This window comes from Pongo abelii, chromosome 2 (assembly GCF_028885655.2).
Source record: "Pongo abelii isolate AG06213 chromosome 2, NHGRI_mPonAbe1-v2.0_pri, whole genome shotgun sequence".
NCBI classification, from domain to species: Eukaryota; Metazoa; Chordata; class Mammalia; order Primates; family Hominidae; genus Pongo; species Pongo abelii.
In genome coordinates, this window is record NC_085928.1 from 161680771 (window position 1) to 161695416 (window position 14646).

Here is a 14646-nt window from a genome sequence, read left to right on the forward strand (position 1 = left end):
TTTTTAGACTGTTCAGGTTTCATCAGGAGCTTATATTGGAAACAGTGATTAGCAGAAATGACTAGTACAGAAGAGGCTGTTGCTCTGATAAGGCACATGTCTGGTTGTGTGGGGCTTATTTGGTGTCTCCGGTTGATGAAGACATTATCTTCAGTTCCTAGGAGGGCACTGGCATTCACTGGTCTCCAAATACGTCTTCGAAGATGGTTCTGAAGTAACACTAGGTCTCAGGCCTAGTGCAGATGGAAGAATATTGAGTACGTAAAGATATCTATGTCCTGATCTCTGAAACCTCTGAATATGTTACCTTATGTGGTGAAGGGGATTTTGCAGATGTGGTTAACTTAAGGTCATTGAGATAGGGAGATTATCTTGGGTTATCCAGGTGGGCCCAATCTAATCATGAGTCCTTAACATTGGAAAATCTTTCCTATCTGTGGTCAAGAACAGATGTGTTTAAAGAAAAGGGTCAGAGAGATGCAATGTCGCTGGCTTTAAAGACAGGGGAAGGAGGCCAAGAGCGAAAAAAAAAAAAAAAAACACGGGCAGCTTCTAGAAAATGGAATCAGCAATGAAACGGATTCACTGCTAAAGCCTCCAGAAAGGAACAGGCCAACATCTTGATTTTAGCCCAGTGAAACTAGTCTCAGACTTCTCATATACACAACTGCAATACAATAAATTTGTATTGTTTTAAGCCATTAAGTTATAATTTGTTACAACAGTGTAGTGAGTTTAATGGTGGCCCCTCCAAAATACAGGTCCTCCTCCTAATTCCTGGAACCTATGCATGTGACCTTATTTGAAAAAAGAGCTTTGTGAGTGTAAGTAAGAATCTTGGTGCGTTAACCAGATGGGTCCTAAATTCAATAACACATGTCCTGATAAGAGACACACAAAGGAGAGGCACAGGAAGAAGAGCAGAAGGCCATGTGGAGACAAAGGCAGAGATTACGGTTCTACAGCCACAAGCCAAGGAATGACTGGAGCTACCATAATCTGAAAGATGCAAGGAAAATGTTTCCATAGAGCCTTCAGAGGGATGTGGCCCAGCTGACAGCTTGATTTTGACTTCTTGCCTGTAGAACTATAGTATGATACATTTTTGTGGCTTTAAGCCACTGATTTTGTGATACTTTCTTACATCATCCCTAGGAAACGAATACAGGCTGCAATAAAAATACACCTTGGTACAGCAATGCCAGGACTCATTCTGAAACAATCTGGAAGTGATGCAAATCCCTGGCCTTGGGAGGACACCTGAGCTGGCTCCAGTAGTGAGGCAGGCCCTTACTTGGTCTGGCCCATCGCACATAAGAAAGTACTGAGGTGATTCTTGGACCTCTCAGGAGACGGCATCACTAAGGCGGTAAAAGACAGGAGTTCTTGCCAACATGGAAAGGTGGTTACTGAAGCAGTGACAATAACAAAGCTAGACAATAATAGCTAGTGCTTACTCATGTGAGGCACTATTCTAAGCACTTTACGATATTAATACACCCATTCCCTACAACAAATTCCTTAAGTAGGTAGTAAAAATACTCCCCATTTTGTAGATAAGGGAACTGAGGCACAGAGAGATATAACTTTCCCTTTGCTGTTTTTCTGTATTGATTTATGAAAAGTTATATATATTAAAAACTTTATATATTGTATATAAACATGTTTTGCAAGCTTTTTTTAGTTTGTCTTTTGACTTTTCTCATGATATATATTTTTAATATCCTAAATATTATTTAGTTAAGTGTATTGGTCTTCTGTATTTTGTGTATTGCTTAGAAAGGGCTTTTTGTTTTTAAGCCTTAAAAAATAAATCACTTACTTTAAGAAAAATATTTACATTTTGGTTCATCCAAAATTGTTTTATAAAGATGGGAATAGGAATCCAACTCCCCTTGCCCCCTGCCCAATATTTGATCAGTTTATCCCTAATGATTCTTTGTCTAGCAATCTGGATGATTTCTGGAGATTCCTCAAATTCTAATACTTTATAATTCTAAAAGCTAAGGATTTTAATTAATCTCTGACAAATCATTGGGAATAGCAAAGACTAAGTTTTGGATTTTAAGCAGATATGAACACTGTATTAACAGGTTCATCATGTGGATGGGTTGGGAATATAGACTCTTTCTAGTAATGGCTGCATTCAAACCCAGGGAGTCCTAGCCACTAGGCTATAGTGCCTAAGAAAGTGAGCTACTTTGGGCTGGGCGCAGTGGCTCACGCCTGTAATCCCAGCACTTTGGGAGGCCGAGGCAGGCGAATCACGAGGTCAGGAGATCGAGACCATCCTGGCTAACAAGGTGAAACCCCGTCTCTACTAAAAATACAAAACATTTAGCCAGGCATGGTGGCTGGAGCCTATAGTCCCAGCTACTCGGGAGGCTGAGGCAGGGGAATGGCGTGAACCTGGGAGGCGGAGCTTGCAGTGAGCCCAGATCTGGCCACTGCACTCCAGCCTGGGCGACAGAGCGAGACTCTGTCTCAAAATAATAATAATAATAATAATAATGGTAATAATAATAATGATAATAATAAAAAAATAAAGTGAGTTACTTTGAGCCCTCAATAATAACAATAGTAATAACAGCTAACATTTGCAGAGTACTTAGGGACCAGACACTGTTCAAAGCATTTTACACATATTCATTCATTTTTATCTATATAATAGCTCTATAAGAGAGAGCCTATTGATATCTGCATTTTGCATAGGGACCAACTGAGGTATAGAGAGGTTAAGCAACTTGCTAATGCTCTCAGCAACAAATGCGAGAATTTCAGCCCTGACTTCCAAGCCATGGACTTAACCATTTAGCTATACTATTTGGGGAAGTTTTATTTGAACCCTAAATGAAAAGGAGGTGAAGTCTTTTTTTTTTTCATTAAAAATTCAAATTCATCTTGACAAACTGTCAAGACAATCCCTGATGAGAATTCAAACTTAAAGAAAAAGCTGAAAGTCCTAGGGACCCAAGGATCCATTAGTGTCATTCAGTGCTCTGCAATGTTTAGGTGATGTTAACAAGAGATATCACAGAGTGGTTGCTGGCAAAAATTTTATTATCTAATAGATCTAGTGTTGAGTCAACAATTTACTACAAACCAACTGTATGTCTTAGGGCAAATTATTTTCCTTTTAAATATCAATGTTTTATTTGTAAAATGTGAATAATAATACCTATTTCCTGGATTTGTTTCAAGGTTAAGTAAGATAATTTATTATTTAACTACTTATATCACTACTCACAGTGAAATATAAAAAGACCTTAAGAAATGTCAACAACTATTTTTAATTGTTATTATTATTAGCTGTATCAGATAATTTTCAATAATTGGTCAGGTTGTGCATGAATTTTATAACATTTTTGTGCACCTATTATATATGTACCTGGAATTGTAGGAGAACTTGAGAATACAGGTGTAAATAAGAAAACATTCATATTTTCAATAAGCTCAGAGCTTACAAATTTAATTTTTTTATAAACGCTACAATATCAGACTTCAACAAAAACACTAAGTAGGCATTGATGAAATGCTTGGCAGTAGCCAGTATTTTCAGCTTTACTAATAATTTTACAAATTTATTCAAAAAATATTTGAGTTCCTTCCATGGGACCAGTTGCTGTGCTAAGAGGCCGGTGAAATGATACAAAAATGATAAAAACAGTATTTGTTGACAGAGGCAAGAGAGCAATTGGAAGATTGTGATAATTGCTAATAAAATAGGTACCTTACAAGAGGCAGAAGGAAATTTAGCCTACTTTTTGCATCGTAAGTGTTTCATTTGGAAAGTAGGTAAATTTTAACTTCTCTTGTGATAGTCCAATAATTTTAAGTGTAGTTGTTTGCTTTGTATGAGGAGGTGATGTAGATCCATGGTGATGCCACCAGAAAGTAGAGCCTGGAAGATGCATTGCCTATGCACTGCTTTGGGTTCTGGGACTAGAGCTCACTGCACTGCCCTCAATCCCCTGAAAAATGAAAACGACATGAATCCAGTGGCAGACATTTAACTATTAACTCTGTGAAGTTTTCTGGAAGGCAGTATTTATGCTTTGTTTTATATTTACATTTACTTATTGAAAAATCAATAGTTCATCTGTGACAGAACTACCAGCATCGCCACTCTCTTTTGTCTCCTTATAGGTTAGAGGCAGGAAGACACAGAATGGTTTTAGGCAGGTTTATTTCTTAGAAGAAATCATGGAATCATGGAATCATAGACACCCACCTATGAGCAAGACTGACCAACATGGCTGCAATGAGTGGAACAATTCATAAAATAGCCTGTTTGTTTTATAACTACTTTAGTAATAATAATGTAGTAATTTTTATAATAATAACTTTTATGTAGCAGTTACTCTCTGCCTGGAAATGTTTTAGATAATACTGGAACTCATATATTAACCCATTTAATTTCCAAGATGGTCTTATGATTTAGACGCTACTATTATCCTTGATTTACAGACGGAGAATCTGAGGCACAGAGAGGGTAACATGCCAAACATCACACGGCTAGTAAGTGGCAAATATGGAATTTGAACTTGATGGTCTCAAGAGTCTATATTCCCAGCCCATCCACATGATGAATTTGTTAATACAGTGTTCATATCTGCTTAAAATCCAAAACTTAGTCTTTGCTATGCCCAGTGATTTGTCAGAGATTAATTATAATCCTTAGCTTTTAGAATTATAAACTGTTAAGACTTTGAGGAATCTCCAGAAATCATCCAGATTGCTAGACGAAGAATCATTAGGGATAAACTGATCAACTATTTGGCAGGGGGCAAGGGGAGTTGGATTCCTATCCCCATCTTTATAAAACAATTTTGGATGAACCAAAATGTAAATTTTTTTTAAAGTGATTTATTTTTAAGCCTTAAAAACAAAAATACCCTTTCTAAGCAATATACAAAATACAGAAGACCAATATACCTAACCAAATAATATTTGGGATATTAAAAATATATATCATGAGAAAAGTCAAAAGACAAACTAAAAAAGCTTGCAAAATATGTTTATATACAATATATAAAGTTTTTAATATATAACTTTTCATAAATCAATACAGAAAAACAGCAAATAAAAATAGGTAGACATAAACAGGCAGTTTGCAGAAATACTGTTGAAAACAGATGACAGATTTTAAAATGCCCAACCTAAATACAAAAACGAGGCGTGGTGGTACATGCCTGTAGTTTCAGCTACTCTGGAGGCTGAGGCGTATGGATTGCTTGAGCTCAGGAGTTCTAGGCTGCAGGGAACCAGGATGATGCCATTGCAATCCAGCTTGGGCAACAGTGAGACCTGTCTCAATAAAAAATTAAAAAATAAGTAAAAACTTAAAATTCCCAACTTTAATTATAATTAAAGCAATTCAAATTAAAATAGCAACATGTAACCATTTTTCACAGATTGTAGAGGCAAAAATGTTTTAGATGGGATAAAGAAAGAAGCATTCTAATACTTTCATGGTAGTTGAAGATGGAACTTTTTGGAGGACATGTCAGCAGTATTTAGTGAAATTTTACTGCCTGTACACTATCTCCCAATACAATATTGAGTAGAAGCGGTAAGAGCAGAAAACCGCCTGTTGTACCTAATTTTAGGGGGAAAGCACCCAGTCTTTTAACACTGAATATGTTAGCTGTGGAATTTATTGTAGTTGCCCTTTATCAAATGGAGAATATTCCCTTCTCTTTATAGTTTATCGAATGTTTTTATCACGAAGTGGCATTGAATTTTGTCAAATGCTTTTTCTGCATCTATTACGATGACCATGTGGAGTTACTTAATTCTACTGAAGAGCTATATTACGTTAATTGATTTTCAGATGTTAAACATTATCAAAATTAAAAAAATTTATTCAAACACACTTACGTTCTTTGTGGAGAACTTCAGAGCTCTTTTCTCTTATAGACTTTCTCTCCCCATGGGCTAAATCTCTGAGTTGCTTTCTGCACAGTGAACAGGGTGGTAGCCTCTTGTTTTCCTGGCTTGACTGTCCCAGCTTGGAACCTCTGCACTGTGAGTGAGCTTGGGTGAAGGCAATTGGCTTCCAGTATTCTCAGGCAGCTGCACCTGGGGACCTACCTCGTACTAGCAGGGGCTGTGTGAAAAAAGGGAGTTCCTCACCTCCTGACCACACTCACCATGAATTTAGTCTCTCTCATTTAGAGCTGGAGGGGGTGAGACATGTTGGAGGCCTGCCCCTCTATTCAATAAGCAATCACAGTAACCCTTTATTGGAATCTGAGGGAAGAGGGAGCTCCATCTCTTTGGACACACTGGCCAGGAGAGGAGCATCATGCTAAGTAGGTGTGGGGAGGAAGGAGAAGAGAGGACTATGACCCCTTACCTCAGAAAATGCCGTTATTTGTCACTCTGTTCTCTGTGCTCCACATTGTATTCACTGTCACCAAATCATTTTAGCTGTGAAACGTTGATATGTGTGACTCTTTCCCCACCTGATTGAGCTCCTTAGGGACTTGTTCACCTGGAAACCCCACTGGAGACTAACACATAGCAAATGAGGAAGAATGTTGATAAAAATGGCCAGAATTTCCAGGATTTTCACAGAATAAATATGAGTTTGATTGCCTTGAAAAGAATTCATTTACCTCCTACAAAGAAAATGAGTTTAAATAGATGAAATTTTTGAAGAGCATGTACAGAGGAGACCAGACTGTTACTATACAAAGCTGCAGAGAAATGGACTAAGGAAATTTAAAGGCAATGCAGGTAAATGGGGGGAAAGTCTGCCAGTAATGAAAAGAAATTACAAATATAGGGCCGGGCACGGTGGCTCACACTTGTAATCCTAGCACTTAGGGAGGCCGAGGCAGGCGGATCATGAGGTCAGGAGTTCGAGACCAGCCTGACCAACATGGTGAAACCCCATCTCCCGTCTCTACTAAAAATACAAAAATTAGCCAAGTGTGGTGGTGTGTGCCTGTAATCCCAGCTACTCAGGAGGCTGAGGCGGGAGAGTCACTTGAACCCGGGAGGCAGAGATTGCAGTGAGCAGAGGTTGCAATGAGCCGAGATCCCGCCACTGCACTCCAGCCTGGGTGACAGAGCAAGACTCCATCTCAAAAATAAAATAAAATAAAAAATAAAGAAAAGAAAAAGAAAAAGAAATTGCAAATACAAATTGTTTATCAGAACACAGCTGTCCTCATTCATAAAATCAGGAAATCTACTTCAATTGACTTTAAACCTAAAGAAGACTCATTAAATTTAGAGTCATTGCTAATATCTTTCAAAATAAGAACAATTACTCATTCAAAATTGTCAAAGAAGAAAGCTATTAAGGTCTGTCTAATCAAGTTTGCAGGTCCGCATGTATGAGGCTTAAAAAAAATGAAAAAGATACTCTTAACCCAGAAATAGGACCTTCACAAAGATTACAAAAGAGAATATGAAAAATTTTAGAAACAACTAGTCTTTCTATGAATTCCAATTGAGTAATAAACATTAAAATAAACAATAATCTTTATTGATAGAGAAAAGGGCTTGGCATAAAATCTTACAGTTCATCTAATCCAAACTTGTCCAACCTGCGGCCTGTGGGGTACATGTGGCCCAGCATGGCTTTGAATGCAGCTCAACACAACTTTGTAAACTTTCTTAAAACATTATGAGGGTTTTGTGTGTGTGTGATTTTTTTTTAAAGCTCAACAGCTATGTTAGTGTATTTTATATGTGGCCCAAGACAATTCTTATTTTTCCAATGTGGCCCAGGGAAGCCAAAACGTTGGACACCCCTAATTCTAATCCAAAGTTGTCAGAGGGAAATAAATGAAGGAAATTAAATTGGAAGATATTATAACTGAACCAAATGTCCAAAGCTAGTATTGGAGCACATAGAACTAGAAGACATAAATTTCCAGTTTAGTTGAGACTATTTTTCCTTGTGTTCATATGATGTTGTGATTGTTTATTATCTATTCACTAGTTTATTATCTATTCACTAGTTAATCATTTATGGAGTATCTAACTGGGGACTGGCTGTTAGTATCCAACTGTTATGGGTTGGGGCAGTATGTAAGGAACAAATAAAATTCTTACCTTCATGGAACTGATGTTCCAGGAGGAGGATACAGACAATGAACAAAGACAAATAAAGATATATCAGGTATAAATCCTACAGGCAAATAAAACAGGAAAGAGCAATAGAAAGTGCTCGAGATGGGCAATTACTATTTTAATCCAAATTACTATAACTCACAAAGAAAAATTACCCCTTTTGAAATTAATGAATCTCATATTCCAATCTATGTATGTCTTCTTATTCTCCCTTCCTCTTTCTTTCCTTTATTCTTTCTTCACCCAATCTTTCTTCATCATTCTCTCAAACAGCTCCATAACATAGTAGAGGATACAAATAATATATTTTATTTATTGTGTGTTTTTCTGGCTTCTTTTTTTAATTATACTTTAATTTTTAGGGTACATATGCACAACGTGCAGGTTTGTTACATATGTATACATGTGCCATGTTGGTATGCTGCACCCATTAACTCCTCATTTAGCATTAGGTATATCTCCTAATGCTATCCCTCCCCCCACCCCCCACCCCACAACAGGCCCCGGTGTGTGATGTTCCCCTTCCTGTGTCCATGTGTTCTCATTGTTCAATTCCCACCTATGAGTGAGAACATGCGGTTTTTGGTTTTTTGTTCCTTGCAATAGTTTGCTGAGAATGATGGCCTCCAGCTTCATCCATGTCCCTGCAAAGGACATGAACTCATCATTTTTTATGGCTGCATAGTATTCCATGGTATATATGTGCCACATTTTCTTAATCCAGTCTATCATTGTTGGACATTTGGGTTGGTTCCAAGTCTTTGCTATTGTGAATAGTGCCACAATAAACATACGTGTGCATGTGTCTTTATAGCAGCATGATTTATAATCCTTTGGGTATATACCCAGTAATGGGATGGCTAGGTCAAATGGTATTTCTAGTTCTAGATCCCGGAGGAATCACCACACTGACTTCCACAATGGTTGAACTAATTTACAGTCCCACCAACAGTGTAAAAGTGTTCCTATTTCTCCACATCCTCTCCAGCACCTGTTGTTTCCTGACTTTTTAATGATTGCCATTCTAACTGGTGTGAGATGGTATCTCATTGTGGTTTTGATTTGCATTTCTCTGATGGTCAGTGATGGTGAGCATTTTTTCATGTGTCTTTTGGCTGCATAAATGTCTTCTTTTGAGAAGTGTCTGTTCATATCCTTCGCCCACTTTTTGATGGGGTTGTTTGTTTTTTTCTTGTAAATTTGTTTGAGTTCATTGTAGATTCTGGATATTAGCCTTTTGTCAGATGAGTAGATTGCAAAAATTTTCTCCCATTCTGTAGGTTGCCTGTTCACTCTGATGGTGGTTTCTTTTGCTGTGCAGAAGCTCTTTAGTTTAATTAGATCCCATTTGTCAATTTTGGCTTTTGTTGCCATTGCTTTTGGTGTTTTAGACATGAAGTCCTTGCCCATGCCTATGTCCTGAATGGTATTGCCTAGGTTTTCTTCTAGGGTTTTTATGGTTTTAGGTCTAACATTTAAGTCTTTAATCCATCTTGATTTAATTTTTGTATAAGGTGTAAGGAAGGGATCCAGTTTCAGCTTTCTACATATGGCTGTTTTTCTGGCTTTTATCAAGAAGGACATTCTGATGTTTTTAAAATGAATATACTATCAGAAGATAAGCATTGTGAAGAAATTTACAATACGATAAAACAAAATGAAAGCATATGTGAAGTCCGGTACTTTTGCTAGAATTCCACGAATTTGGCTTTAGCTTTTCTAGTGAACAGAGAGGGGAGATAAATTAGCTATGCATTTCAAATGGCTACAAGGTGAAACAAATCAATTGCTTCGTGACACATGGCTACTTCTGATAAAATAGTGCCACTGCTGGCCCTCCTTAAAACATGTCGCAGTAAAGTTAACCTTGTTCCCAATGTCATCTTTCTTCATTTGGTAGTTTCTGATTGAAAGAATTTAAGTGTGAAATATCCTAAAATACTGGATCTCATTATCTTCTTGATGGTGTCTACTATATACCCAGGGAAATGTTACCTACTGTATTATAATAATCAACATGCACTATCACAAATTAAAATTATGGAGAAAACAGTGTTAACTGTGCACTGATATCATAGGCAATTTTTGTGGAAAGTATAATTTAAATTAATTTGCTAGAATTGGGAATGTGAGGAGAAAAAATACAAAGGTTATCCAGGATCCAGTTGAGGATGGCAGCAGTAGGTTGGTATCATGATTTGTTTTGGAGACAGTAAGGAAATCATATTGACTTGAGCAGAAGCTTCATTTTATGAAACAGTGGGAGAAAAGTTTGTGACAGATAGTAAGTGCTCTAGTTGTAGAGGGTAAGCTTGAACAGTAAAGACTTGGTGCTTTAAGCTTCAGATTTTAAATTTGATGTTCATTGGGTAGTTCAGGAGGCATGTAGACCTCCTAAAATTATTTATAATTGTGAATGAATATGTGGACTTATCCACATATGAATGATATGTATGCTTATCTTGAGAAAGTGCCTGTCTCATTCATCACTTTCTGAGAGGGACATAACCTGCTTATGCCAACAGCCAAACAACAAAAAGTATAGAAACATTGCCCCATAGTCACTGATTAACCATGGATGCTCATTAAGACTGCTGCTAGGCTTTGAAAACTTTGGGGCTACTAGCATAAAGTTATTTCCATTCCAAATTCGTGGAATTTTAGCAAAAGTACTGGACTTTTATGGCATGCTTTCATTTTGTTTTATCATATTGCAAATTTCCTCACAATGTTTATCTCCTGATAATATATTTATTTTAACAACATCAAAATGTCCTTAATAAAAGTCAGAAAAACACATGATAAATAAAACATGTTATTTGCATCCTCTACTTTGTTATGGAGCTGGAAATCTTGGAAATCTTCATTTGATGGGAAGCAATGAAAGCCCGTAGTTTTATTCATTTTGCTCATATAATATCAAAATTAGTAGTTCCAAAACTTTGGCAGATAGAATTTTCCACACCTTCACAGTCCTTCCTCCACTCAGTTTATTCTCCTAACTGGTTGATTCAAGACTTTGTAAAGTCAGTACCTGTTTAGGGATTGTGTGGTCACAGTAGAATGTCATTCTAGGGCTCAGGAACACATAACCAAAAATAATCATGAATTTCCAGTCCAATTAGATGATTTTTATTCTTATATTTGCCACAAAATGAAGCCATTGCAATATAATTTGAAAATTACCAACACCTTCTACCAAATAGAATTTAATTCTTCTTTTGTAAAGTCTAACGACCATAGAGAGATGCTAAGGCAGCTTTTTAAAGGCTTGGGATAGTTGAGATAGCAATAAAAAGCAATAAATCAATGTTAGGTAAACAGAATAAATAAAATGAACTAAAATTGTTTTAGGATTTTAGAAGTTTAGTTTTTTTCATACCAAAATCTCTAGGCATATAAAATCTCATGTAAATCAAAACTAATTTACTCTGCCAACTGGGTCTGTTTACTTTGGGGTATTTTACACATTCTCCTCATGTTTCCAATTACAAAAAAAAAAGCTAATTATCTTTAAATTAAGGCTTATCTGACAGCTGATTTTGCAGTAAACTTACAACAACAAATTTATGTTTTCCCATGGCAATACCACAAGATATGGAAACATCATAATATTGTGTTAAGATACGACTGCATGTTCTTATAAGATGTAAAACTTTGTTCTTGACTATATATCACTGTATAAACTTAATTATAATCTTTAAAACCTAGAACTGGGATGAATACATTGTGTGTATTCAGTAAAGACTATTGGCTCATTTGAAATGTCCTGAGTTGTTCCTGTTTCCACGGAAGCTTGTGAAAGAAAAGTAATTGGATATATATGTCCATCTTCAGCCTTCTAAGTCCCTGCTCAGTCATTGAAAGAGCTCCTGGCCAGAAGGTTGTATATGGTACTAGAGCTGAATACTATACCCCTTGCTCCTAGTTCCTGGCATTGTCAATACATCAGCCAGGTGACCTTAAAATTATTCTATTCCCTCTTACTGTATCACCTTATACAACCCTTTTCTGATCCGCCTACATGATACTTTTCTGTCCAAAGCCATTATATTTTATGTTCAGTGGGCAGCATTACTAGTCAAGTCCTGTGATGGCTAACCTCTAGGGCATCTTCCTAACGAAATCTATTTCCTAATTGATTTATCCAGCCATATTCTTTCCTTCACCTCTTTACTTTCTTAGATTTATGTGTATTTTATCACAATTTTATTTAAAAAAATCTGTTTGCCAATCTGAATGACCAAATATTTTTTTTTTATAAAAATATTTCAGGCCAGGCATGGTGGCTCACACCTGTAATCCCTGAACTTTGGGAGGCCAAGGTTAGCGGATCACTAGATCAGGAGATCAAGACCATCCTGACTAACATGGTGAAACCCCATCTCTACTAAAAATACAAAAATCTAGCTGGGCGTGGTGGTGGGCGCCTGTAATCCCAGCTACTTGGGAGGCTGAGGCAGGAGAATTGCTGGAACCTGGGAGGCAGAGGTTGCAGTGAGCCCATGGCACTCCAGCCTGGGCGACAGAGCGAGGCTGTCAAAAATAAATAAATAAATAATAAATAAATAAAATTATTTCAAATTTAAGCATTTTACAAATATTTCCAAAACCATTTAATGGTTCCCCGTGAAGAAAATAAAAATAATGTGAATGACTTAGCATTGTTTTCATGGCCTTCCATAGCATGATCTCATCTTATTTCTCTGAGATCTCCCAACTTGCTATTTCAACTCAGGCTATTTCAACTCTTTGTTTTCCGAATATGTCATTTACTTCCATACTACCAATCTTAGCTAACTCATACTCCTTCATTTTGAAAATCCCCTTCTCATCTTGTAGGATAGAGGTAAAATGTTCCTTCTGCCCTGAATCCTTGTAGAATTCAGAAAGCTGCAATTACATCAGACTTCTCGACAAGCCCAAGCTGCTGCACACAGACCATCACAACTAATTCAAATAATTTTCTTTTGCTATCTTTCATCAACCAATCAAAGTACATCTGGGCCCTCCCCTGCAAACAAATTTTTTGAAAAGCTTGATCTATCTATCTATCTATCTATCTATCTATCTATCTATCTATCTATAAAATTCATATATATGTGAGAATGAGAATATATATATATATATTCATTATATATATATAATGAGAATGACTGTGAAAATTTGACATTTGGTGTGATTTTCTGGCTTAATGTTAACTGAATTCTGTCCCGTTCTACTATTTCATGTGTATCACTTGTGATTAAAAATAATAATAATCACAGTATCCCTTCCTTTATTCCCTTCCCTTTGTGGCAATACGAATATTTTTTTAATTCGTCATATTATGACCTCTAGGTGAAAAAACTGAGGATAGAATCCCTTGGTCCTTTGTTATTGGTATGTAAGTCAGGTTGTCCTGCTTTTCCACCCATTAAGACATATCATAGGACTCCATTTCATCAGAACATTTGGGTAGGATAATTTATTTAAAATTTTTAAATTGTAACTATTATAATAGTTGTAATGCATTTACTTAGTACAAGAATCTAAAGTTTGCAGAACTTGTACTGTAAGTTCTGTAATAGGAGGCCTTCCAATGAAAATTCTTTCCCCCATAAAATTGTCATCCAAACAACCACTTGTGGCTGGCAACTCAGTCACCAGTTTTCTGCATAATTTCCCCAAAATGTTCAATACAAATAAGCAAAATGTGTATTTATTCTCATTTTATACTTTAGTTATACTAATCATAGCATCCTATACACATTTTGTTTGCCTTACTTTTTTTTCCACTAATTTATCCTGAAGGCTATTTCATTTCAACATATAAAAGTCATCTTTTTCTGTATTTTCTCCCTTTCCCATTTTAAACTAGGGATTGTGTCATGTGTATTTAAGTCAAGTTGCATGTATACATGTGTAGAGCATATGCATCTATATAGCTTATGAAACAACCACCTATGCAGCTACTTCTTGGATTAAGATATGATACTACCAATAAATTTAAAGCCCATTGTGCATCATTACTCTTCATATTTCCTTTTATTTACCATCCAGAGTTTTAAAAAACTTGAAGTTTTATATTGAATACTCTCTTGCTTTTCTTCAATCTTACACATGTATGTAGATAGTTACTTATTTTCATGTTACATGTGTTTAAGCAATAATAGAAATCATACCACATGTATTTTACTATGGCATATTTTTCATATTATGTGTGTGATTAATCTATGTTAATGCACATAATAGTAATTCATTACTTTTCATAATTACAGAGAGGAGCCAGGTAAGATTATCCATGCTCCTATTGTAGAACAGTTAAATTTTTTTTTACAATATTTTGCTGTTGTAAAAAGAAATAGTACTATAAACTTTTTAGTGTGTACCTCCTGCATATGTAGTAGAGTTCCTCTACATGTACCTAATGGTGAAGTTGTTGAATCAAGGGGTATGAGCACCATCAACTTTTCTATATACCAAATCTTTTTCCAAAGTGTTTATGTGGATTTACACTCACCACCACCTTTCTCTACATTCGCACAATACTTTTTAGTTTTGCCAATCTAATGAGAG

At 36.2% G+C, this 14646-nt stretch overlaps 1 long non-coding RNA gene across 1 annotated transcript; it reads right to left on the reverse strand.

The window, feature by feature from the left end:
* Positions 1 to 5191: 5191 nt before the first annotated feature.
* Positions 5192 to 6696, reverse strand: LOC129058681 (uncharacterized). Its single transcript, XR_008523966.2, has 3 exons — positions 6359 to 6696; positions 5881 to 6109; positions 5192 to 5307 (listed from the first exon to the last, which is right to left on the reverse strand). It is a non-coding gene; the product is annotated as an uncharacterized LOC129058681 (long non-coding RNA).
* Between the last annotated feature and the right edge of the window lie 7950 nt (positions 6697 to 14646).